Here is a 25929-nt window from a genome sequence, read left to right on the forward strand (position 1 = left end):
TGCCCTCCATATTTATATTTAGACCGCTGTCTTTCATTGAATCAAGATGTGTCTGCATTATGACAATATTTATACCAAGTATGTTCACATTGCTAGCCAGTGTAGCTTTCATATCTCTCATTTGAGGCAGCACTCGGGTGTATTCCAAGTGGTGCTCATTATTTTGCTGTGAGGCAGGCTGTGCTTCCTGATCAGTAATGCTGTCTAGTGCAAGCAGTCTTTCAATACCCTCTCTCCTCTGTCTATTTACTCCACCAACCACTGACATGAGCTCACATACTTCCCACTGAGGATCACACCTAAATCTTATTAATTTAATCTACAATGCAAAAACTAGATTAAGGGCATAGAATGAATCACTGGACTAAGCACTAATTGTGGTTTACTAGGTCTGGCTCCCAAAATATCCCGACCTATACGAGAATAGGTTTCAGCAATAAATTTAGACAGCTCAAATTCTTGATCCTGTGGAGGAACATCCTGGAGCCACATGCGCACTGACAGTGCTACTGCTTCACCCTTAAGGTTACTTAATGTTATTGAGGACACTGTAGCAATATTGCCCATTAATTGCATCCCCAAATCCAGGGCAGCCCCATATTCATCTTGAATTTGTTTTAACACTTCCGGAAGATTTTCAATTGTCGGTGTACTGTGTGCTGTAGTGTAGAGCGTGGTAAATACAGTGCCCCAGGTGGTGCAGTTATCCACTGTTGGAATCATCCCAAATGGCAAGCACATAGTGAGAATTCTGTGTTTACCTTGGGGCCCCGTAGGGGGAAACACTGCTTTCAGCACGTTTATTTTTTTAGCTAACCAAAACTGACTTTCTTCACATTTGCAGGTATTTTACTCAAAATCTAATTCTCTGTTGCAGGGTTAATACCTGGTGACTGCGTGCGGTTGCGCTGGAGCAGCTTGTGTTGGGTTAGTATTTAGTGTTTGCCTTACAAACTGTACTAAGAGTCTATATATTGCTACAAGGTCAAAATATAAACCTCAGCTACCGCCAACGTGCCTATGTCAGGATATGGTGTGTATGTCGCCAGGAAGGACCTTCATAACTCAAAGGACCTAGCATAACATGAAGTGTTGTATGTGGTAGAGCACCATCAAGCCAGTTTTGGTGGTCTTGAAAAGATAAAGGTATTTCCATATATGCGTATGCTTTGTTTTGTGCAGATGCATTAGCATGTGTATAATGATGAAATGTGTTAGTGTTCCCCTCACATTGATCCAAGAATAGAAAATGTCTATCCTATGCAACAAGAATCACTGATGCACCTTTTTAAAAAAAAATTCATGAAGATTCGTTAAACGGTGCTAAAGATATAGGCAAGTCAAAAAACCCTTTTTCTATGGAAACATAGGCAGTCATTACAACATTGGCGGTAAAAGCGGCTTACCACCGTGCAGAAGACCGCCAACACACCGCCGCAGCTGTGGAATTCCGCCACAGCTATTATAACCCACACCTCGGAAACCACCAAAATTCAGACACCCACACAAGTTCGCCACACCAAAGGTCCGTGATAAACTGGCGAAAACAAAACCTCCACCGTCACACACTCTTACAAAACACAGCCACATTGGACAATTCAAAATACACACATCTGATACACATACACACACCACTCCCACACACCCAATACAATATAAAACACCCACCCACAAACCCCTACGACAAAAATTTAGTACGAATCACAGAGAGAGACACCACCAGCAAGTACAACAGCATCCACAGGCACATAACAACATCACCCACACAACTTCCACGCACCTCACACAACACACCACTACATATCACCACACTTATCACCACAGACACCACCCCACACATCAACTACACCACCCCATGGCACGGCAAAGACACCCCAGGTTCTCGAAGGAGGAGCTCAGGGTCATGGTGGAGGAAATCGTCCGGGTAGAGCCACAGCTATTTGGATCACAGGTGCAGCACACCTCAATTGCAAGGAAGATGGAGCTATGGCGAAGAATAGTGGACAGGGTCAACGCAGTGGGACAACACCCAAGAAACGGGAGGAAATCAGGAAAAGGTGGAACGACCTACAGGGGAAGGTGCGTTCCGTGGTCTCAAGACACCACCTTGCGGTTCAGCGGACTGGCGGCGGACCCCCACCTCCTCACTTACAACTAACAACATGGGAGGAGCAGGTCTTGGCGATTCTGCATCCCGAGGGCCTTGCAGGAGTTGGTGGAGGAATGGACTCTGGTAAGTCAAATCTTAACTATTACATCCCCCACCCTACCTGCATGCTATCACATACACCCACCCTCGCCCTCACCCCCATCACTCGAACTCCTCACAAATGTACCAATATCACAAACCACACATCCCAACACCAAGCCCTGTATGCAACAACAAAGCATGGACACCCATCACCAAAGCATACCCACTGCACATACCCATACACCCCCCTAAACCATCATCACACAAGCTCCCACACAGGAATGCCAGCACTGGGGTACACGGTCACCCACCCATTGCACACCATGCCACACACAGATGCAATAATCATGCCTTTCCACCCCTGCAGGACCCCTACCCAACGTCACCAGACAGGAGGGTCCAGACATGTCCACTCCACCCACAGAAGAGGCCCACAGTGATGGCAGCACCTCTGTCCAACTGGATCTAGATGACCAGCCCGGACCATTGGGGGCCTCTGGACAGTCGGTTCCCCTCACACAGGCACAGGCCACCACAGACCTTCCCCCCCTCTGGAAACACCAGCACAGCACCCACCCAGCGGGCCCATACCTCCGTCCCCAGGACACGTCAATCAGCTGTGTGTCCACCACTACAGGGAACCCAGGATAACCCACCACCCCAACAACAACAGGGACCTGGGGGCAGTGGCAGTGGGCACACGGTCCAGTGGACGGAGGCCCAGGAACACAGGGGAACTGGGAGGGCTGCCGTGCTACAGGGGGCGGACAGGCCAAGGGAACCCACTCTCCACGAGGCCCTCTCCTCAATCATGGGAGCATACCACCACTCCCAGGAGACGATGGCAACGGTACTGGCCAAGTTACAGGAGACCCAGCGCATGCAGGAGGAACAGTATATGGGCTTCAGGGAGGAACTCAGAACCATCAGCTCCACCCTGGGCACCATCGTAGGGATGCTGAAGGAACTACTTAACACCAGGAGGGACACTGTGGCACTCCAAGGGGCCCCTGACACTAGCATGGACGATGAACTGCCCACCACCTCCGCCGGCGCTAGTGGACAGGACGCTCCGCCACAGGACCACCACACCAGCATCCCACCCCCTGCAGAGGGAGAACCACCCCGCAAACGGTCCCTGAGATCCAGGAACAAGACAGAGCACGATGCCAAGACCCCCGCCAAGAAATGAGACCACCCTGATTGCCAACCCACTGTCCCACTTTGTTACCCTGTCCATAATTAAACTGCCCCAGCTCCACTTCCTATGCCCATATGGGCAATGCACCTGTGAGACTAATAGACTGGACTCTGCCATGGACACTCCTCCGCCATCACCCCTCACCATTTAACTTCCCCATCCAATATTTTGCATTTAAATAAACACACCTAAGGCACAAAATGATCTGGAGTCTGTCTGTGATTTCGAAATAGTGTATTTGCAATTACAGTGACCAAATGTTCTTGAAATAGTAATGTCAAAATACCTATGTCACACAGCTCTAGTCCATGAGGAATCTAAGCAGATGACACACGTTGGGACCCACATCTGTGAAACCGTAAGGGAAAGTGACAACTCAGTGACCATACACTGGGTGAAAACGACAGACAGTAGAGAGGTAGTAGTGTAAAAGTACATGTAGTAGGCAGGAATATATTCTCACCTGTGTTTCACTGGAAATATTGCTGGATCACTGAGTCCCTGTTCTGCATGTCTTCTGCCTCTGCTTCATCCTCATCACTGTCCACAGGCTCCACAGCTGCCACAACACCGCCATCTGGACCATCCTCCTGCAGAAAAGGCACCTGTTACAGCAGGCCACGATGATCTGGAACACCTTCTTTGGTGAGTAGAATAGGGATCCACCTGTCATGTGGAGGCACCTGAACCTGGCCTTCAGGAGGCCGAAGGTCCGCTCGATCACCCTCCTAGTTCGCCCATGGGCCTCATTGTAGCATTCCTCTGCCCTGGTCCTGGGATTCCTCACTGGGGTAAGTAGCCATGACAGGTTGGGGTAACCAGAGTCACCTGCAAATGGCGAGGGACAACTGTTAGACACACACTATCCTGTAGGGATAACCCCAGACAACCATTCCCACTGTCTTGCTTCCAGGGGATCACCTAATAGCCACACACGGTGCCTCTGGAGTTGCCCCATCACGTAAGGGATGCTGCTATTCCGCAGGATGTAGGCGTTATGCACTGAGCCAGGGAACATGGCATTCACATCGGAGATGTACTGGTCTGCCAAACATACCATCTGTACATTCATCGAATGATAACTCTTCCGGTTTCTGTACACCTGTTCACTCCTGTGGGGGGGGGGGACCAAAGCCACATGGGTCCCATCAATGGCACCTATGATGTTGGGGATATGTCCAAGGGCATAGAAGTCACCTTTCACTGTAGGCAAATCCTCCACCTGAGGGAAAACGATGTAGCTCCGCATGTGTTTCAGCAGGGCAGACAACACTCTGGACAATACGTTGGAAAACATAGGCTGGGACATCCCTGATGCCATGGCCACAGTTGTTTGAAAAGACCCACTTGCAAGGAAATGGAGCACTGATAGCACCTGCACTTGAGGGGGGATTCCTGTGGGATGGCGGATTGCTGACATGAGGTCTGGCTCCAACTGGGTACACAGTTCCTGGATTGTGGCACGGTCAAATCTGTAGGTGATTATCAAATGTCTTTCCTCCATTGTCGACAGGTCCACCAGCGGTCGGTACACCGGAGGATGCTGCCATCTCCTCATATGTCCCAGCGGACGGTGCCTATGAAGGACAACAGCGACCACAGAGTCAAACAACTCAGAGGTACGTACCCACAGTTTATACGGAACACCAATCATACACAAAAGGTGGCCTGTATGTGTGTTGAGACTAGGCCTAGGTGTGTGTGACGCAGTTGGACATTAGGCCATGTGGGCCCCTGAAATGGCGGCTGCCTGACCTCTAAAGTGGGACAATGGGATGGGAGGTAACTGCGCCTGCGTTGTACTCCGTCGCGGTAGGCGGTCGGAGACCGCGGCGCAATGCTGCATTGGTTAACATTGGACCCTATGGGTCCCAGGAGCCAATGACGATGTACACCGGCAGTGATGGTACGCACCGCCGTGGATGTGACCGCCATTTTCTATCTGTTCAATCACTCGATACCTGATCTTCGACAGGAGAGGACCCTCACTGCAAGTGCTGCTGTGATCTCAGTCTGGAAGAGACAATGGCTCGTGCGTCTTGGGAAAGGGCCCTTGTCTTCACACCGGAGGAGTTGGAGAAGCTCGTTGATGGGGTCCTCCCCCAGTACACGCTACTCTACGGTCCTCCAGACAAACAGGTAGCATGTTGTATGGGCTATGCCTGTGTGGAGAGGGCTGGATGTAAGAAGGAAGGGGGCAGAGTTCTGCATGCATGAAAGACGGTGGGTGCATGTGCCACATGGCAAGGGTAGGGATGGGGGCCACTCACTTTGACGGTGCAGTTGGTAATGACTTCTCCTCTTCCCGTGTACATTTCATGTAGGTCAGCGCCCACCAGAAGAAAGATATTTGGCGTGCCATCGCCAAGGACGTCCGGACCCTGGGGGTCTACCACAGACGGAGCACCCACTGCCAGAAAAGATGGGAGGACATTCGCCGCTGGAGCAAGAAGACGGCAGAGGCTCAGCTGGGGATGGCCGCCCAACGTGGGAGGGGTGCCCGTCGAACCATGACCCCCCTGATGTCAGGATCCTGGCGGTGGCCTACCCGGAGTTGGATGGGCGCTTGAGGGCATCACAGCAGACACAAGGGGGTGAGTACACTCTCATTCAGCTGACTTTGCGCACAGTGGAGTTGTCTGGGTGGGGGAGGAGGGCTGTGGGTTTCCCTAGGCCAGGGCGAGTTCCGTAGGCTAGGTACCTCCATAAGGCATGGCCCTGTGGCCCCCCACCCCACCTCTGTAGAGTGGCAAGTACAGCTATTCATGCCCCTGTGTCATCTATGTGTGCAGATGTCGTCCATAGCCTTGTAGGCCATTTCCAAGGAATTACACTGTAGAGCCCAAGAGCGCGGCGTAGTGCAGGGGGCTTCTGTGTCTGTCTTGTCCGCCAACGGTTGCGGTAAGCCATGCACTCAACATGTCTTTATTCTGTTCCCCCCCCCCCTTTTTGTGGTCTCCCTGTTCTTGTGTGCATTAGCATCATCAGGCGGAGGAGCAGTGGCACCGGAGTACGAGGGAGCTGCATCCCACATGGCCATGGAGGGCCACACTACGGACTCTGAATTCACCAGTGGGACGGAGGGCGAGGGTGCTCCACGGCGGGGACAGGAGCTGAGACTAGCGACACGGACTCATCCTCTGATGGGAGCACCCTTGTGGTGGCGGCAACATCTGTGCCCCCCGCATCTACAGGTACAGCCGCCACCCCCCTACCAGCACCGCCCTCCCAGCAGCCCCTCCGCCTTCGCCCCGTGCCCGCTCACCCGGGAGGGTGGGCATCACCTTCACCCCAGGCACCTCAGGCCCTGCCCCAGTCACCCCTGCTGCCCTCAGTGAGGAGGCCATTGACCTCCTCAGGTCCCTCACTGTTGGGCAGTCTACCATTTTGAATGCCATCCAGGGTGTAGAAAGGCAGTTGCAACAAACTAATGCATTCCTGGAGGGCATTCATTCTGGTCAGGCGGCCCTTCACCGAGCCTTTCAAACTCTGGCCTCAGCACTGATGGCAGCCATTGTCCCTGTGTCTAGCCTCCCCCCTCCAACTTCCTCGACCCAGACCCAATCCCCTGTACCTCTGCCTATCCCAAGCACACCATCAGACCAGTCTGCACACACTTCACCACACAAGGGAAGCTCAGGCAAACATAAGCACCACACATCCCACAGGCACTCACCCAAGCATCACACACATGCAGACACACCAACATCCACTGCCTCCACTGTGTCCCCCTCCTCCTCGTCTCCCTCCTCCCTCCCAGTCTCGTCTACACACACACCTGCATGCACTACCTCTACAGCCACTACGTCTCTCACCAGCACACCCACCAGCACACCCCGCTCACGTGCAGTCACCACCCCCACTACCATTCACACGTCCCCTGTGTCCTCTCCCAGTGTGTCTGTGACGCCCCCTCCAAAGATACACAAACGCAGGCACACACCCACCCAACAGCCATGCACCTCACAACAGCTTCCAGCGCATGCACCTGCACCCAAAGTCACCAAACGTACACCTCCTACTACCACCACCTCTTCCTCCACTCCCAAACCCCCTCCAGCTACCCGTCCCAGTGTGTCCAAAAAACGTTTCCTGTCCAGCCTTGACCTTTTTCCCACACCTCCCCCACCCCGTCCATCTCATAGGTCCCGAACTAACACCTCAGCCATAACATCTCCGGGACCAGTGGTGCCTGTAGTCACAGGTATGTGTAGTGCACCGGCCACCAGGACAGCCAGTGTGGCACGGAGGCACAGCACAGCCAGTCCCCCCTGAAGCATCAGAAGTTGGCCAGTGCCCGGTGGACGAGGGGGAAGACTCCAGCCACCAAAGCCGCTCCCAGGGGTCCCGGTGGGAGTGTGGACTCAGCTGTGACACCTCCCAAGGTGGGGAAGGGCCACAAGAAACCCGGCAAGTCTGGGAAGAGCAGCACGGCGGAGAAGACCGCCATCATCCCCGCTGCCCAGGAGGCCACCGCCAGCCCCATCCCCGCTGCCCAGGAGGGCCCGCCAGCCCCATCCCAGCTGCCCAGGAGGCCACTGCCAGCACAAGCCCCGCTGGGCCATGAAGGACCACCAGCACAAGCCCCGCTGGGCCATGAAGGACAGCCAACTCAAGCACTGCTGAACAGGGCACCGCCAACTCAAGCACCGCTGAACAGGGCACCGCCAACTCAAGCACCGCTGAACAGGGCACCGCCAACTCAAGCACCGCTGAACAGGGCACCGCCAACTCAAGCTCCGCTGAACAGGGCACCGCCAAATCAAGCACCGTTGAACAGGGCACTGTCAAATCAAGCACCGCTAGCCCATGAGCGGCAGGGGTACTGACGCAACTGGGACCGTCACAGGGCGAGTGATGCACTCTGGGCACCAGTCCCTCTCCAGAACCAGTGGAGACATCCATCCACTACCTCTGTCCTTCACAGGATGAAGCACTCTAGGCACCAGTCCCCCTCCAGAACCAGTGGAGACATCCATCCACTACCTCTGTCCTTCACAGGATGAAGCACTCTGGGCACCAGTCCTCCTCCAGAACCAGTGGAGACATCCATCCACTACCTCTGTCCTTCACAGGATGAAGCACTCTGGGCACCAGTCCCCCTCCAGAACCAGTGGAGACATCCATCCACTACCTCTGTCCTTCACAGGATGAAGCACTCTGGGCACCAGTCCCCCTCCAGAACCAGTGGAGACATCCATCCACTACCTCTGTCCTTCACAGGATGAAGCACTCTGGGCACCAGACCCCCTCCAGAACCAGTGGAGACTGTTATCAACTTGAGAGACTGTAGCTTTGCACTCCCCAGGACTGAACAGTGGGCAAACCACCCACTGGAGAGACTTGAGAGACTGTGGCTTTGCACTCCCCAGGATTGAACAGTGGGCAAACAACCCACTGTAGAGACTTGAGAGACTGTGGCTTTGCACTCCCCAGGATTGAACAGTGGGCAAACCACCCACTTGGGAGACTTGAGAGACTGTGGCTTTGCACTCCCCAGGATTGAACAGTGGGCAAACCACCCACTTGGGAGACTTGAGAGACTGTGGCTTTGCACTCCCCAGGATTGAACAGTGGGCAAACCACCCACTTGGGAGACTTGAGAGACTGTGGCTTTGCACTCCCCAGGATTGAACAGTGGGCAAACCACCCACTGTAGAGACTTGAGAGACTGTGGCTTTGCACTCCCCAGGATTGAACAGAGGGCATTGAGCCCCCTCGTGGATCTGGCGTCGTGCACTCATCCGGCTGAGGTGCCTGTTGTATTTCTATCTGATGCCCCTGCAGTGTTCTCTCTGTTTTGATCTGGTATCGAGTGTGGGCCTCGCCCATGCATTTTGGGCCCAGTGGTCCACGTACTATAAATGGTGCAATACCTGGACTTGTATTATTGGTGTATATATTTGTTTATAGTGTATATATATTTTATAGTACTGTATTTTAATAGATTACAATGGTTACAATCATTTCCTTTGGTCTTTGCATTCTTCCAAGGGGTTTGGGGGGTGTAACTATAATGTATAGATATGTATTAGTGTGTGTGTTGTAGTGGGTGAGGGTGGGGGTGGGGGTGGGGGTGTTGCGTGTGTGTGTCCCTGTATTTTGCCTCCCCCTCCCCTGTGTCATAGGTGCAGTACTCACCATGGTCTTCGCCGCCGGCGTTCTTGCTCCTGGTAGAGAAGCAGGAGAACTATCGCAGGTAGAATTTGGAGTTCCGGGTCCATGGTGTCCTCATTCCTCGTGGAGTGTGTGGAGGTGAGCGTTTTCCCTTCGAAGTTCCTGTTTCTGCTGTGTTTTTATCCGCGGTGAATCCGCCCCGGAAAAGGTGGCGGATTGGCCTGTCAAAATAGTGTGGGCGGTACATTGTCTCCCGCCTGTCTGTTGGCGGTGACCGCCGCGCTGTATGTTTGTACCGCCGTGGCGGTCGGAGTGTTAAAGTGGCTGTCTTTGTTGGCGGTTTCCGCCACGGTCGTAAGTGCTAATTTTTTACCGCCGGCCTGTTGGCAGTCTTACCGCTGCTTTAACACCGTCTGCCAGGGTTGTAATGAGGGCCATAGTCCTAACTATAACTACCTATTGGCGACCTCCACTAGGTAATATATATGTATAGATATACATATATTTATATATACACATACACACATATACTCATCAAAAAATAAATGGGCCATGGGGCATTCAAAATATTTAAAAATTAAAATAAAGCAAGGTGCTACAACAAGGGAGTGGGCCCTGCCACATAAAAAGAAAAACATTTGTCACAGCATGGTTGCTTCAGTAGTGAAGCGGTGAGGCTGTTTATTCATTATTCATTGCTCCCTCCCGGGAGCATCCCATAATGCCCTGTATGAGCTTTGTTTTAAAATATTCTAGTTGTTGTGGTGCACCAAGTAGGGGAGGGAAACTACCACTGTAATTACTGCTGTAAGTGCTGTGGGATCTTCAGAGAGTACAGCATACCCCAAGAAATTAACACAAAAAAAACACACACACAATAAGTCCCTGGGGTTACTAAATGCATGACTGTAGAAAAGCTTACTATAGATGTCAAAGCACCTTGAGCTGTACAAAATTCAACTAGAACGTGGGGACAACTGATGGTTGATCTTAAGACTGAATTTTGTGGCCCAAAAAGCATTAAACAAAGACTCAAGCCCTCATTATGACATTGGCAGTAAATGCTGCTTACCGCTGTGCTGACGGCCACCAACTTACCGCCGCGCTGGCGAATATCCGTTCAACATATTATGACACACACACACATACACCAATCTGACAAAATACTGCCACATACACAAATCCGCCAGATCGAAGGTCAGTGCTAAAGTGGCAGTCCCAAAACCTACACCGTTACGCCAACAGAACAACATCCATCATGTTATGACCCACGAATCACCACAGCGGATATTCAACGGCGGTAAACCATTGGGGGTACATACAGCAACGCTCACAATGGACACCCACAGACAAAACAACACCACATTGGCCAATTCAACAACACACACCTGGCACCCATACACACACCACACCCACACACCCACACCATTATAAAACACCCCCCCACATTACCCACAACCCTTTACGAATACAAATCATTGCCACCAGACTGACACCAAGACCACTGTGACAACTAGACACACACACCACCCACACACCCCTCACGCACTCCACATCACACATCCCAACACATTACCCAACACATCCTCACAAACACACATCACATAACACCCATGGCACCAGAAAGGCCCCCCTGTTTCACTGAGGAGGAATTAAGGTTCATGGTGGGTGAAATCATCACGGTAGAGCCACAGCTATTTGGAGCACAGGTGCAGCAGATATCAATAGCAAAGAAGATGAAGCTATGGCGGAGCATTGTGGACAGGGTCAACGCCGTGGGACAGCTCCCAAGAATAAGGGACGACATCAGGAAGAGGTGGAATGACCTACGGGGGAAGGTATGTTCTATTGCAGCAAGGCACCAGCTCGCCATCCACAGGACTGGCGGTGGACCCCCACCTCCTCCCCCACAACTCACAGCATGGGAGGAGCAAGTCTTGGCAATACTGCATCCTGAGGTACTTGCCAGAGTTGGAGGAGGACTGGACACTGGTAAGTCAACTTTTTACAATTATCACCCCCCATACCTTCATGCCATCACACACCCACACCCTCATTCCCATCACTCGACTCCATCCCACACACTCCACCATCACATCACACTAATCCCAATGCCAAGCCCAGCATGCTGTACCAATGCATGGACACCCCGCCCTGCACGGAAACTCATCACCAAAGCATGCACAGCATAGGGAAACTATCATAACCACTATACACCAACATACACAAACAAAAGCTGGCAGGGGAACAACAACCATAGAGGGGAAGCTGCAGAAGTACAAATGTGAGACACCTGAAGCATATACATCACAGGTACCCCAGCCAATGTCACTGGAGAGGAGGTGCCACCACTATCCAGTCCCCCAACAGAAGAGGCCCACATTGATGACAGTAACTCTGGACTTCAGGATCTGGATGATCTACCTGGCCCATCAGGGACCACTGAGCAGTCGGTCACCCAAGCCCAGTCACAGACCACCACAGAGCCTCCCCCATCAGGACCCAACACCACAGTACCCACCAAGCGTACCCATGCCTCAGTCTCCAGGACACATCAATCTGCAGTGTGCCCATGTGTACAGGGACTGCAGGAAACACCTCGTACACAAGACAATCAGGGACCTGGGGTCAGTGACAGTGGGCACACCGTTCAGGAGACAGAGGCACAGGCCAACAGGGACACTGGGAGGACTGCTGTGCGCCAGGGGGAAGACAGGACCAGGGAATCAAATCTCCAGGAGGCACTCTCTGAGATCCTTTGAGCCTCCCAAAATTCCCAGGGCACTTGGGCCAGATCCTAGACAACGTGCAGGAGAACAGGAGGCTGCAGGAGGGACAGCATCAGGGGATCAGGGAGGATTTGCAGGCCACACCCGCGGGCCCCTACCACTAGCCAGTCATCTGAACAGCCCTCCACGTCTGCTGCCCCTAGTGGCCAGGAGGCCCCGCCACAGGACAGAACAGGCTATCAGCACCCTTCCTTCTGCAGAAGGTGAACCACCCTGCAAACGTTCCCTGCAAACCAGACAGAAGCCAGAGACACTTGCCAAGTCCACCGCCAGGAAATTACTCTCCTGATTGTCCCCCTTGTGTCCCACTCAGTCACCTTGTCCACCTTGAACTGCCATTGCTCCCCTCCCTATGTCCCCATGGGCACTGCACCTGTGCTACAAACAGACTGGAACAATACCCTGGACTTTCCTCCATCATCACCCCATTCCATTCCACTTTCCCCTCAATTTCATAGCACTACAATAAACACCCTTGGACAAAAATAGTTTTTTATGTATTGCAAATTTGTATTGATTGAAACAGTTACAACCATCGCAAATGACCTGTACATATAATGAGCATAGAATTAATGACCTGTAGCTGACTGTTGTGATCACACCAGGAGAATGTGTCATATCACGAACATCTGCAAAATGAATATCCAGACGTAACAGTAAGTAGGGCAAAGAAGTGGGTAATGCCAGCATGGCAATGCCACACAGAATACAACAATAGTCATAGAAATGTAAAGTTGCACTGTCTCACCTTTGTGTCATTGGAAGTACTGATGTATCAGAGATGTTCTGTTGTCCACATCCTCATCCTCTGCCTCCTCATCCTCACTGTCCTCAGGGTCCACTGCTGCCACAGGGGCATCTCCAGTCTCCTCCTCCCGCAGAAAAGGTACATGACGTCTGACTGCCAGGTTGTGCAACATGCAGCATGCCACTACTATCTGGCAGACCTTCTTGGGTGAGTAGCACAGGGATCCACCTATTAGATGGAGGCACCAGAACCTGGCCTTCAGGAGGCCAAAAGTCCTTTCAATTATCTTTCTGGTTTGCCCATGTGCCTCATTACAACGTTCTTCTGCCCTTGTCCTGGAATTCCTCCCAGGTGTCAGCAGCCATGATAGGTTTGTATATCCAGAGTCACCTGCAAATATTGAGGGACAACATTTAGCCACACACTATCCTATATGGCCAACACCACAGGCATACACCAACATATACTGGGTGGGAACCAGGGCTCACCTATTATCCACACCCTGTGCCTCTTTAGGTGGGCCATCACATTTGTGGTGCTGCTATTCCTCAGTGCAAAGGCATCATGCACCGACCCAGGATACCTAGCATTGACGTGGGATATGTACTGGTCCGCCAAGCACACCATCTGCACATTCATGGAGTGGAAACACCTGTTCATTCTGGCGGGGGGGCACAAATGCAATATGTGTTCAGTCAATCGCACCAATTATATTGGGGATATGTCCCATTGCATAGAATCCAGCCTTCACCGTTGCCAAATCCTCAACCTGGGGGAAAGCAATGTAGCTGCACATGTGTTTTATCAGGGCAGACAACTCTCTTGTTAGCACGTTTGAGAACATTGGCTGTGACATTCCTGCTGCCAAGCCCACTCTCCCTTGGAAAGAACCAGGAAATGGAGTACTGATAGCACTTGCACAAGAGGGGGGATCCCAGTGGGGAGATGGATAGCAGATATCAGGTCAGGCTCCAATTGGGCACACAGCTCTGTGATTGTGGCCCTGTCCAGTCTATAGGTGAGTATTATGTGCCTGTCCTCCATTGTAGCCAAGTCCACCGGGGGTTTGTAAACGGGCTATGTCTCCATCTCCCATTCATCCGCAGCGGTAGGTATCTATGGGACATAAAAGTGAGTAGGCTGTCACAAACTGAACAATGGAGCCACAACAGCAGTCCACAATGTGCAAACATGTTATGGGACAGTGTAATTAGTGAAGTATGTGCCTATTTATCCTGTGACGCTGCAATAATCGATCGGCCTGTTCCTCCCCTCCTTAAATGGCGACCGCTTGTCCTGTGTGTAGGGACAGGTGGAAGTGAGGTAATGCCACTGACGTTGTGCACTGTGGGGGTAGGCGGTCATGAACCGCCATGCAGTTCCTCATTGGTTAATGTTGTACAGTGGTGTACAGTGGCCAATAGTGATCTACGTTGGCGGTGACGGTATGCACCGACGCGGACGTGACAGCCATTTTTTATCTTATTCCTCACTTGTTTCCTGACCTTCCATGGGAGAGGACCTACACTGCATGTGCTGCTGTGACCAGTGTCTGGAACCTACCATGGCCTGTGTGACCAGGGAAAAGGCCCCAGCCTTCACTTCAGAGGAGTTGGAGCGACTGGTGGATGGGGTCCTACCCCAGTACGGACTGCTGCATGGGATTCCAGACCAACAGGTGAGTACACCTTGTGCACGATGCATGTGGCATGAATGCATGGAGTTGTGTGTGTGAAGGCCTCGTGTAAGGGGGTGGGTGGATGTCCTCTTGGCAGTGCATATGTTGTAGGCTGGGCTATGTGTGTGCCAATGGTGATGCATACGGGTATGGTGGGCCATTTGTGTGACAAGCTGGACTGTTTGTCTAATGGTGTTCTCCTGTCTGTATTGCCTCTGCAGGTCAGTGCCCATCAAAAGAAAGGAATATGGCGTGCCATCGCCAAGGACGCGTGGACCCTGGGGGTCTATGGCAGGTGGTGCACCCGCTGTTGCAAACGGTGGGAGGACCTGGGATGCTGGGCACAAAAGACCGCGGAGGCCCAGCTGGGGATGGTCTCCCAACGAGGAAGGGGTGCCTGTCGGACCCTGACCCCCTGATGGCCTGCATACTGGCAGTGGCCTACCCTGAGTGGGATGGGTGCTTGAGGGATCACAGCAGCCACAAGGGGGTGAGTACAGTGGTTATCCTTACAACTTATGGCTGGTGGGGTGGTATCCAGGTGGTGGTTGTGTGTCCTTGGGTGTCCCTAGACCAGGCCAGACATAGCAGAGTAGGTCCTCTGGTGGCTAAGGGTTTGAATGTGAAATACTGCTTATCTAGCTTGTTGGTATTCACTCCTGGGCAGGGCATCGTGGGTCCCAGGTGTGCTGCAGTTTGGCGATGCTGAGGGCACCACTGGGACGGAGGGCGAGGGGAGCACCACGGCGGAGACTGGAGGGGACAATACAGACTCTGATACCTATTCCGATGGGAGCTCCTTGGTGGTGGCGGACACCTATGTGACCAGCCCAGGTACAGCCGCCACCCCCGTACCAACACCGCTCTCTCAGTAGCCCCTTAACGAGTTGCCCGTGTCCGCTCATCCAGGAGGGTGGGCATCTCCTTCGCCCCAGGCACCTCAGGCCCTGCCCCAGTGAGTCCTGCTGCACTGAGTGAGGAGGCTATTGACCTCCTGAGATCCATCTCTGTAGGGCAAACAACCATTGTCAATGCCATCCAGGGGCTGGCAGCCCAGATGCAGCAACCAAATGCATTCCTGGAGGGCATTCACAGTGGATTGGAGGCCCAACAGAGATTGATTCAGGCTCTGGCCTCCTCTCTGATGGCCGCCATTGTCCCTGTTTCAACCGTCCCCCCCCAACTTCCACTTCCCAGTCCCATTCTCTTCAACCCCAACCCATCCCAAGCACACAGCCAGACGAGCATGAACACAAGACAACACCCAAGAGTGTCACAGGTAAACACAAGCACCACACTTCATCCCCAGGCACTCACAAAAACACCATTCAGTTGCAGACACGACAGCATCCACTATCTCCACTGTCTCCCCCTCCTCCTCCTAATCCACCTCCCACCCAGTTGCGTTCACACTCACACCTGCATGCACTACATCAATATCCACTACCAGCATCATCTCCACACCAAGCAGAACACACACCTCACTGGCAGACACCTCCACAACATCCATGCACGCGTCCCCTGTGTCCTCTCCCACCGTGTCTGTCCCCCCCCAGGTACACAAACGCAAGCACTCAGACACCCAACAGCCATCCACCTCACAACAGCATACAGCCCATGCACCTGCACCCAAATCCAGCAGACAAACACCTCCAACAACCACTCCATCATCCTTCACTCCATTTACTCCTCCCTCTTCCCACCCCAACGTCCCTAAGAAGCTTTTCCTTTCCCATATTGACCTCTTCCCTAACCCTCCCTCTCCTGTTCTGCATGTATGGGCAGGGTAGCAAGGACCCAGCCAAGCACCTCAGCCAAACAGTCCACGGGCCCAGTGGGAGCACCACCTACTCATGGTGGTAAGGATTCCGGGCCAACAATACTGAAGGGGAAGGAGCCTGCACCGGCTACAAAGAAGGGGGAGGAGTCTGCACCAGCAGGCAGGAGGGGGAAGATCCCATCCACCAGTGCCAGGAATGGTAAGGGATCCCCAACCAAACACCGCCACCACCACCAGCTGTCACAGGGCCCCCACCACCAGCCATGGTTGTGCAGCCATCAGAAGGTGCGGAGGCTAAGCAGGAGCCTCCCACAACAGTGCAGCCATCACCGCCAGCGAACCCCATATAGGCCAGCCTCCAAGGGGTGCTGTGCTGCCTACTCCCACCAGAACCAGTGGGGTAGACACCCACTTGAGAGACTGTGGCCTTGCACTCCCCAGGACAAAGAGCAATGGGCATGTTGCCCCCTACAGAACCAGTGGGCAAGACACCCAACCCACTTGAGAGACTGTGGCCTTGCACTCCCCAGGACAAAGAGCAATGGGCATGTTGCCCCCTCCAGAACCAGTGGGCAAGACACTCACTTGAGAGACTGTGGCCGTGCATTCCGCAGGACTAAGAGCAATGGGCAGGTTGCCCCCTCCAGAACCAGTAGGGTAGACACCCACCTGGGAGACTGTGGCCTTGCACTCCCCAGGACAAAGAGCACAGGGCATGTTGCCCCCTCCAGAACCATTGGGCAAGACACCCACTTGATAGACTGTGGCCTTGCACTCCCCAGGACACAGAGGAATAGGCATGTTGCCCCCTCCAGAACGAGTGGGCAAGACACCCACTTGAGAGACTGTGGCCTTGCACTCCCCAGGAGAAAGAGCAACGGGCATGTTGCCCCCTCCAGAACCAGTGGGCAAGACACCCACTTGAGAGACTGTGGCCTCGCACTCCCCAGGTCAAATAGCAATGGACATGTTGTCCCCACCAGAACCAGTGGGGTAGACACCCACTTGAGAGACTGTGGCCTTGCACTCCCCAGGACAAAGCACTGGACATGTTGTCCCCTCCAGAACCAGTGGGGTAGACACCTACTTGAGAGACTGTGGCCTTGCACTCCCCAAGACAAAGAGCAATAGGCATGTTGCCCACTCCAGAACCAGCGGGCTTGTTTCTGCACCCAGCTGAGGTGCCCCCCCTTCCCCCTGAGGTGCCTGCCTATTTGACAACTGATGCCCCTGCAGTGTTCTATCCGGATTTGGTGCAGGATTCAAGTGGGTCCTTGGACTGTGCCCTGTGGCCATGTGGGCCCTTTAAACTATGAACTGGGCAGTGTCCCTTTTTTTATACAAGTGTATTGTTCTTTTTCATGGCCAAATCGGATTTTTCATTTTGTTGTTTGACTGATTACAATCATTTTCGTAAATTCCTGTTACCTTTGCATCATTCTGCAGATTTTTGTGGTCAAATTGTTTTTGTTAATGCATCTGGTTGTGGGTATGGCGTGTGTGTGTGTGTGTCGGGTGTGTGTGGTGCGTGTGTGTGTCACTCTCGTTTTCCTCACCCCTCCCCTGTGTGCTAGGCGGCTGTACTCACCGTCATCTTCTTCGCTGGTGTTGGTGTTCCAGGTGGAGCATAACGTAGAAGATCATCGGGAAGACTTGCAGTTCGGGTCCCATGGCGGCTTGGTTCTTCCCTGTGTGTCCAATGGTGAGTCCTTCCTCTTCTGTGATGTGTTTCCGCCAGGCTTTTGATGCTGTTGGTACCGCCCCAGAAATGGTGGCAGAGTCGTGTGTCAAAATATGGTGGGCAGTACTTTGGCTTCCGCCTGGCTGTAGGCGGCTACCGCCGTGGTGACTATTGTTTCCGCCCTGGTGGTCGGTGTGGTACATTGGCTGTCTATAGGAGATATCACCAGCAGGGTCATAATTTGGCGGTACTTACCGCCAGCCTGTTGGCGGTAACACCGCCACTTTATCACCGACCGTCAGGGTCGTAATGAGGGCATCAGACACGTTTATGGTTATTTTGACTAAAAAGATGTTATTTCAAATATTTCTGTGACAATTATTATTATTACTTATTTGCCGTGCATGACTATATAAGGAATACATTGTGATAAGATATTGTGGTGCTTTTTTGACAAAGCCAGTAGGTCTGCTTTATATATGGTGATGTTCTGACTGATCTGATAAAGCCAGTAGGCCTCCCTTTTATATTCTGGCCTTCTAACCCTTTGTCAAATCTAGGAGGTCTGGCTTACTTAAAGCGACACTCATTTACATTGTTGCTTTACATTAAAAAAACTCAAAAATTCACTGAAAAAACAAACCTTAATGTGAAGCTATAGTATTTTAGTTTGATTGATTTTCAACATAAAAACAGCAATGGCAGTGCAAAGCTCTAGAGTAGAAGTGCTGTATGTCTCAGATTAACATTGCAATAGGTATGGACGATGAATGTCTTCAAACAATGCAGTATAACCTAGCAGGAGGGGACATAATAAGGAATACAACAGCACACTGTCCAAGTCTCTGAGCAAGTCCAATGTAAGGAGATCGATCCTTACCATACTTGGCTGTGATAGCAATGCACATCACACGGACGTCACACCTCATCTTCTAAGCCAGAATCAAAGTCTCACCATTAAATTTATCAAAGAGCCACCCCAAGTCATCACATCATCTGTAGCACTGTCATTGGTATGGGAAAGGAGCAGGTGTTGTTCTTCCGCTACCACCCATTCGAACAAATCCCTAAGCCAGGAGCATATCTGCAGTAGTATGGTCCCTTACCACCGATGGCCACCTGCTCTCTAGTCAGAAGGAGTGCAAGCTGGGAGAGTCTGTATGGGATCTTCCGTCCCCTAGGCCTCTTCAACATACCCTGCAGGCAGTACCCAGTGGCAAAAGGGATCTTGATGCCTGTGGCCGCTTCGATCTTAGGTACTACTTCCATCCACAACCCCTGAACTGCTTCACAGTCCCATGCAAGGAGTAGAGAGGATGCACCAGGCACATCTCGCTGCCCTGGTGGGATCCATCTTATTGAGCTGAGAAGGGGGTCACATACGTACAGTGGAAGTATTAATGTGTAGTAATTTAAACCTGTTATTACAGGACACCACACTCACCAGTTCGCAAACGCACAACCAATCTACATCCGCGATGGGTTCCTCAGCTCTGTTTCCAGGCTCACCTTACCTTATAGGGAAATTGTATCATGCCCCCCCCTAAGGGCTTTATAAAAGAGGGTAGTTAGGTGTCGTCCCTCCCTCCTTGAAGTATTCTGCCAAATACCTGCGAGGGCTACGATGCCACTGGGAACTCACTCCACACCTCCCCTTGCTGTTCTTTCCAGTTTAGTGTAGTGCAGGAAGTGACCTGGTCCCACCCCAAATCCTCCTGGGCATCTGGGAAGTCAGGAAACACCTCACTCGGATATAGGGCTCCCGCCAGCTGACATCCACCTGCCCTTCACTGATCCATGGACATATCAGCATTAATTGCTCAAAACGGCGCTAGATCCCAGAGCCTTATTTTTCTGCAGAAGGGAGCCTTGCTCAGTACACTTTTGATGACTGTTTCCCATATCACAGTGATGTGCTGTATGAGGTACATGACAGGGTGCTCAAAACAACCACCTTGCATTAATCTTTGAGCCAATGTGTCACCCCCACGTAGGTCTCAAAACAATGTCATTCTCAATTGTCAAACTCTGCTAACAAACATGCAGCATACTGCAGGTGAGCCACAAAATAATATAGTTGCATATCCGGGAGTGCCAGGCCTCTGTCATCCATGTTCCTTTTAAGGACCTGCAGGGCTATCCTGCTGCGTCTTCCCACCCAGACCAACAAGATCAATAGACTACTCAAGTTGTGGAAGATTTGTGGCCCAAGTGGGAACAGCAAATTCTGCACTAAATCGAAACAGCATTGAAGAAAATCAATTTTTGGCTATTGCTGCCTTACCGATCACCAACAGGGGCAATTTATTACAGAGCCCATTTGAGCCCACGAGACCCTCAAGGACCCAGTCCACATTTAGACGCTAGCGGGCGGCATCTGTGTGTTTAACAATTATGCCAAAGTATCTGAAGCTCTCTGTTTCCCAGTGGATCCCCAAGTCCCGAACTCATTCAGGAGGCATCCTCACAAGTCTTCCAAGGGGAAATAACAGTGTTTTCTGAATATTATACTTTAAGCCAAACACCTCACCAAAGTCAGTCAGCAGCCTCATCAGGATTGGCACCGCCTGCGAGGGGAGTGAATGTATACGTACACATCTTCCATCTACAGCAAAATTACATGTTTGGTAACACCACCCAAATGCCCCAGGGACACAGTTCTGTATGTAGCCATAACGCCAAAGGTTCGATGGCCACAAATAAGGGAGTCAACAGGACAGCCCTGCCTGCTGCCTGACCCCATGGGCCAAGCCTCTGAGAGTTCACTTTGAACCTTAGTCCACACTACAGGGTTTGTGTACAGCAGCTTCACCCAGTCACGGAAGACAGGCCTGAACCCCATCCCCTGCAACAACACCATCAGATAGTCCCATTCCACAGTATCAAAGGGCTTCTCCAGGTCTATGGATACAAGGCTCAGTTCCTCATCATCATCCATGTATTTGTGTAGTACATGTGTGAGCCAACAGAGGATGATCGCTGTACTACAAGCTGTTATGAACCCACACTGGCTTTTGTGCGCCAGCCCTGTATGACACTCCCCCACCCCCCCAGTCTAGTCGTCAACATTTTACAGAGGACCATAACATCTGAATTAAGCATGGTAAGTAGTCTGTAAAAAGAGGGGTCCACCGGGTAACCCCTGGTTTTAACATGAGGAAAACTATTCTCTTGTGCATGGAGGGCAAGTGGATCTGCTCCTCAGTAAGGACCTCTAGCAGTTTCTCCTTAAGTTCAGAGGAATAAGACTGAAAGAATTCAATGGAGAAGCCATCCCTGCCAGGGGCCTTGGATTTCTTAAGGTCACTGAGGGCCACTCCCAACTCCTCCAATGTGAGCGACCGTCCAACTCAGGCACATAATCGGGTACCAGGCATGGTAAGCCCACCTCAGGAGAAACCCCTCCAACATCCCCAGGCAACCAACCCCACCTGATCGATACAGAGTCTGGATATGCGCCCCAAGGTTACGCAGAATGTCCTGCAGGCTCATCACCAGAGAACCATCTGGAGTGCAAAGATGCAGAATGGGGGGTCCTCCAACTCGCTCCTAAGGATCCAAGCTGCAAGCCTACCAGACCTCTCACCCTTCCTGTGCAATCACTGGCAATACCTCTTGAGAATACATTTGTCTAGAGTATCCCAGAGCCCATGGATAAAACACTGAGCATGCATCACTTCGGCTCGCACCTCTGCTCAGCCCACCTTGGATCTATGAAGCTCCAAGAGTGGCTCCGGCACCTTGAAATCTGCCTCCATTTGTCTTGGGTGGTCCCTATGCACCTGGTACCATTGGGCCGCCCCACCTTGTCTGCCGCTGTGAGGGGGATGCTGCTTTGGTGTAATACTCTATAGTGTTGCCATGGCAGGGGGCCTGGCTGTTTATTCCATCCCATGGTCGTGGCCGGGAGGAGTGCACAGTCCCACTCTACCACCAATGGGCCTGAGGATGTTGTCTCCACCAAAGTTCCAAAGCTCCCAGCACCGTCTGTTCCCACACAGGTCCCTGCACAAGGTCCAACACAGGCTCTTGCCACCCCTGGGGCACCTCCAAGGCTTATCTGTGCTGCCTCCACCCACAGCGACTGTCCATTTGGGGGTGTCTGAATTCCTCGGCCTCTTGTCACAGCCCAAACAAGAATTCAGGAGCCCACAGCAAGGAGGAGGGCCCCAGTGCAGATGTCCACTAAGTGGACTCAGCGCAGGACCACAACAGTAGCTTCCCACAGAAGGAGCGCCTCCAGCAATCTGAGGAGGAAAGCATGGAGAAGGGGGGCTGCTAATTCCCAGTTACACAATCTGGGCTGCCCCTTCAGTTTCACCATGTGGGCTCCAAGGCGGCCAGCACTCATGAGTGGTCCAGATCACCATTAGAAATTCAAGCGGGACCAGGGATTTCAGATGCAGAGAGGGGTGAGCCTCCAAGGCCAGTGAGGCCTCGGTCACCAAAGGGCCCTGTATCACCAACCTCTGGTAAGGCCAAATAGTGCATCAGTCAGCAGGCCCCAATTCCAATTTGCTTCCAATGCGTGGTCCAATCACCCCTGGAACTCCTCCGGCTTACTGCATCAATGGGAAGGGAGGGGCCAGTCAACACCTCCCTTTGCTGCATCCTACCAGGCTGGCTAACTCAAACTGGGCCCGCCACTGCCACAGTAGGCATGCTGGCCCTGATGCACAGGAGCCCTTGCAACTCGTTCCACTGTCCCTCTGGCAGCCCCACTTGATCTTCAAAGCTCAAAGGAGGGGCCAATCGCCACCTCCGGCTGTCCGATCTCAGGACAGCCACATCTGCAGGCTGCCCTCAGAGCAGCGTGGAGCACACAGGCCTCCATTCGTAGCCCTCAGGAGGGGTCGCCCGCCTCATCTTTGTAGGCCTCTGCGCTCACCATGAGTCTGGCCGGGCCTTCTATGCAGGCCTGCTGTGCAGTCAGCAATCCCTCTTGCAGGGCCATCAGCGCGGGTTAAAAACTCCATCTGATGGTGCAGGGGTGCTTCAAGGGCAACCATCCAAGCAGCTGGTATTTCTCAGAGTGTGCAGGCAGCAGGATTCCTAATGTTTAGCTTAAGGCCAATGAGGTGCTTCCTAGGAATGTGTCCTACACTTCCCTTGGAAAGTATGGTACCTGCTTTTGTTGGTGGAGCTATCTTGTGGAACGGAAAAGGCCCATAAATGCAACATGGAAGCATCAGGTTTTTCCTTTGAATTTCAATCATTTGGGGATTGTGGGTAACTGTGGGATTTGATTCATGATCATGGTTACCCTAGGAAACCTACTAACCTCCGATGTTTCTGGAAAATAGACATTTGGAGGTGGTTTATATGATTCCCACTCTATTTTCTTACTCCTGAAAATGTCAAACTGGCTAAAATCACAAACCTTCCATACCTTTCTATAAAGGAAAATTATAGAAACTGTGAAGATTGACAAACGTCCCACAATCAAGTGTTCCCACTCAGTAAAAGTGGTACCCCACATGTGAGTCAGCCTACAATCCAGCATATAATCCATATAATCATGTCCCAAAATGCAGCATGGAAACCCCAAGATGTTTTCTTTCGATTACAGTCATTCTTGTAAAGAGGGAAGCTGCAGCATTTGGGCCAGGGTCATCTGGAACTTAGAATAATCTACCAAGCCAGACATTGCTGAAAAGTAAACACCTGGGAGAGTCCACACTGGTGTGGCTTCCAATACTTTTTCCTATCCAGAATGACCTGCAAATGACGAATATAAAGGGGAGTGGATCAGGGAAATTGAGATGCTTGGTAGGCAAAGATGACTGGGTTAATCACCTGAGTAAAATATAACGGTAGAGATGATGATGAGGTGGGTCCGAAGACACATTTTGAGATTGGTGATTAGACTGGGTTACATTTTTCACCTCAGAGGATAAGAGAAACTATTCTCTCTCTCAAGTTAACTAAGGCAGTGGGACCAGAAAACCTCTCTGCAGTAATAATAAAAACCAATGTGGCCTGGTGGGCAGGTTTCTATCATGTTATCCTCCAAAAGGCCTTGGCCTCGGCGTTTTTTCTGATAGTTGGAAAAATACAGTTATTTGGCCTGAAGGATCATGCTACGGCACCTAAAACTTATTCGTTGATCAGCCTACTGGCTGTGCGGTAGAATGTTTTTTTTCAAAATGTTGCTATGACTGATAAAGACCTGGGTGGAAGGAATATAACATTATTCCAACTAAACAAGGTGGGTTCAAAGAAGGCCACTCAATTCTTGATCATTGCTTCAGTCTATGGGCAATGGCAGGGATTCCACCCTACGTCTCATATTGTCAATCTATAATGAAATGGTCTGCCCCCAATTCCAATATGGTGTGGAAGTTTAAACCTTAGATGCTAAAATGGACCGGAAGTATGAAGAGGACAAAGGTGTTTAAAAGACTCCACGCATTGCCGCCTTCAGCCATGATTGAAGCTATGAAGGTGGAGAGCTAGTCCAACACTTGTAGTTATTTAGGTTACATAGCCACGCTGAGGTTTCTGCTGAGATTAGCAAGAGAAAGAACTCCAAAAATATCACACCGATGTAAAGAAGAGGACGAAATTAGCAAGTGACAGCACTTAGCAAGTGATTAGCAAGCAACAAGCAAGTGAGACAACCTTTAAATGAACTTTGTAATAGGCTGACAAAAATGTTGTATAGTTGGAACCAGGGGCTGAAGATCTCCAAATCAGTTATGAGCACTTTCAAATAACTGTGCTAGAGAGTAGGACCTGCAGTACTCGAAGGGGAAATCATCCATGCAGTTTTTGTTAAAATGTTGGGCCGATGATTACCATTTTCCATATATAGAGGCTTTACCTAACCCAAACTCAGGGATGCAGTATTAAAATGTAGGATTGGGATATATCCTTGCTAATTAAATAGAAGGACAAAATCAGCAATGACAGATGAGCAGGATATATGCACTTGTGGGATGAAGACAAAATGTAATGGGCACATATTTTATTTGATCGTTTATGGTTCTTAATTGTGTGGAAAGTATTTTTAAAACCAAATATTATTAAGTAAGGAATTGTAAATTATGATCAAGCCTTGAGCTTATTGGCAAATATGAGATTTTGGGATGTTAACGTACAATTGGGAGATTTTTAACTACTTTTAAGGGGGTTTTAAAAACTTTGGTAGTTAACTCGTAAAGAACTGATGTTGAATTTATGAGTTGCCCCAACTCTCTCTTCTTTTTTTATAGTCTCTTTATAGTATGTATTATCTATTGGATGTATTCATGGTGGTTTTAATAGACTACTCTCTAAATAAACAAATGCTGACCGACTGACCTCCAAATGTCAAAATTTGGTGAAAAAATCATAGAAAGTCCTCTGATTTCTGAGAGGGAAAGTTGTGGACCCTGCAAGGATTCACAAAAGTCCTTCCATCCAGTGTTCCACACTTCTCATTAAAGAAAAATAAGTAACCCACTTGTGTGGGTGGCTCCATCTCCAGAGACAGGAAAAGGTTCCAAGACTGCAACCTTAAAATATCAAGAATTTTCCTTTGAATTTCACTGGTCTTGGGAATGCAAGTGTAGGAAGCTGGCTCTGTAAATACTATATCAAAATGAGATATATTGTGCACAGAGTCCAGGGGTTCCCCAGAGGCTTGACAGAGGCTGAAATAGAAAATACTAATGCTCTATTTGTGGTAGTGTGGCAAAGAAGTTGGGCTTATCAGAGGGTAGTGTTAAGCATTTGTTGTACATTCACCAGCAATGTAACAAAA

This window comes from Pleurodeles waltl, chromosome 9 (assembly GCF_031143425.1).
Source record: "Pleurodeles waltl isolate 20211129_DDA chromosome 9, aPleWal1.hap1.20221129, whole genome shotgun sequence".
Lineage (NCBI taxonomy): Eukaryota > Metazoa > Chordata > Amphibia > Caudata > Salamandridae > Pleurodeles > Pleurodeles waltl.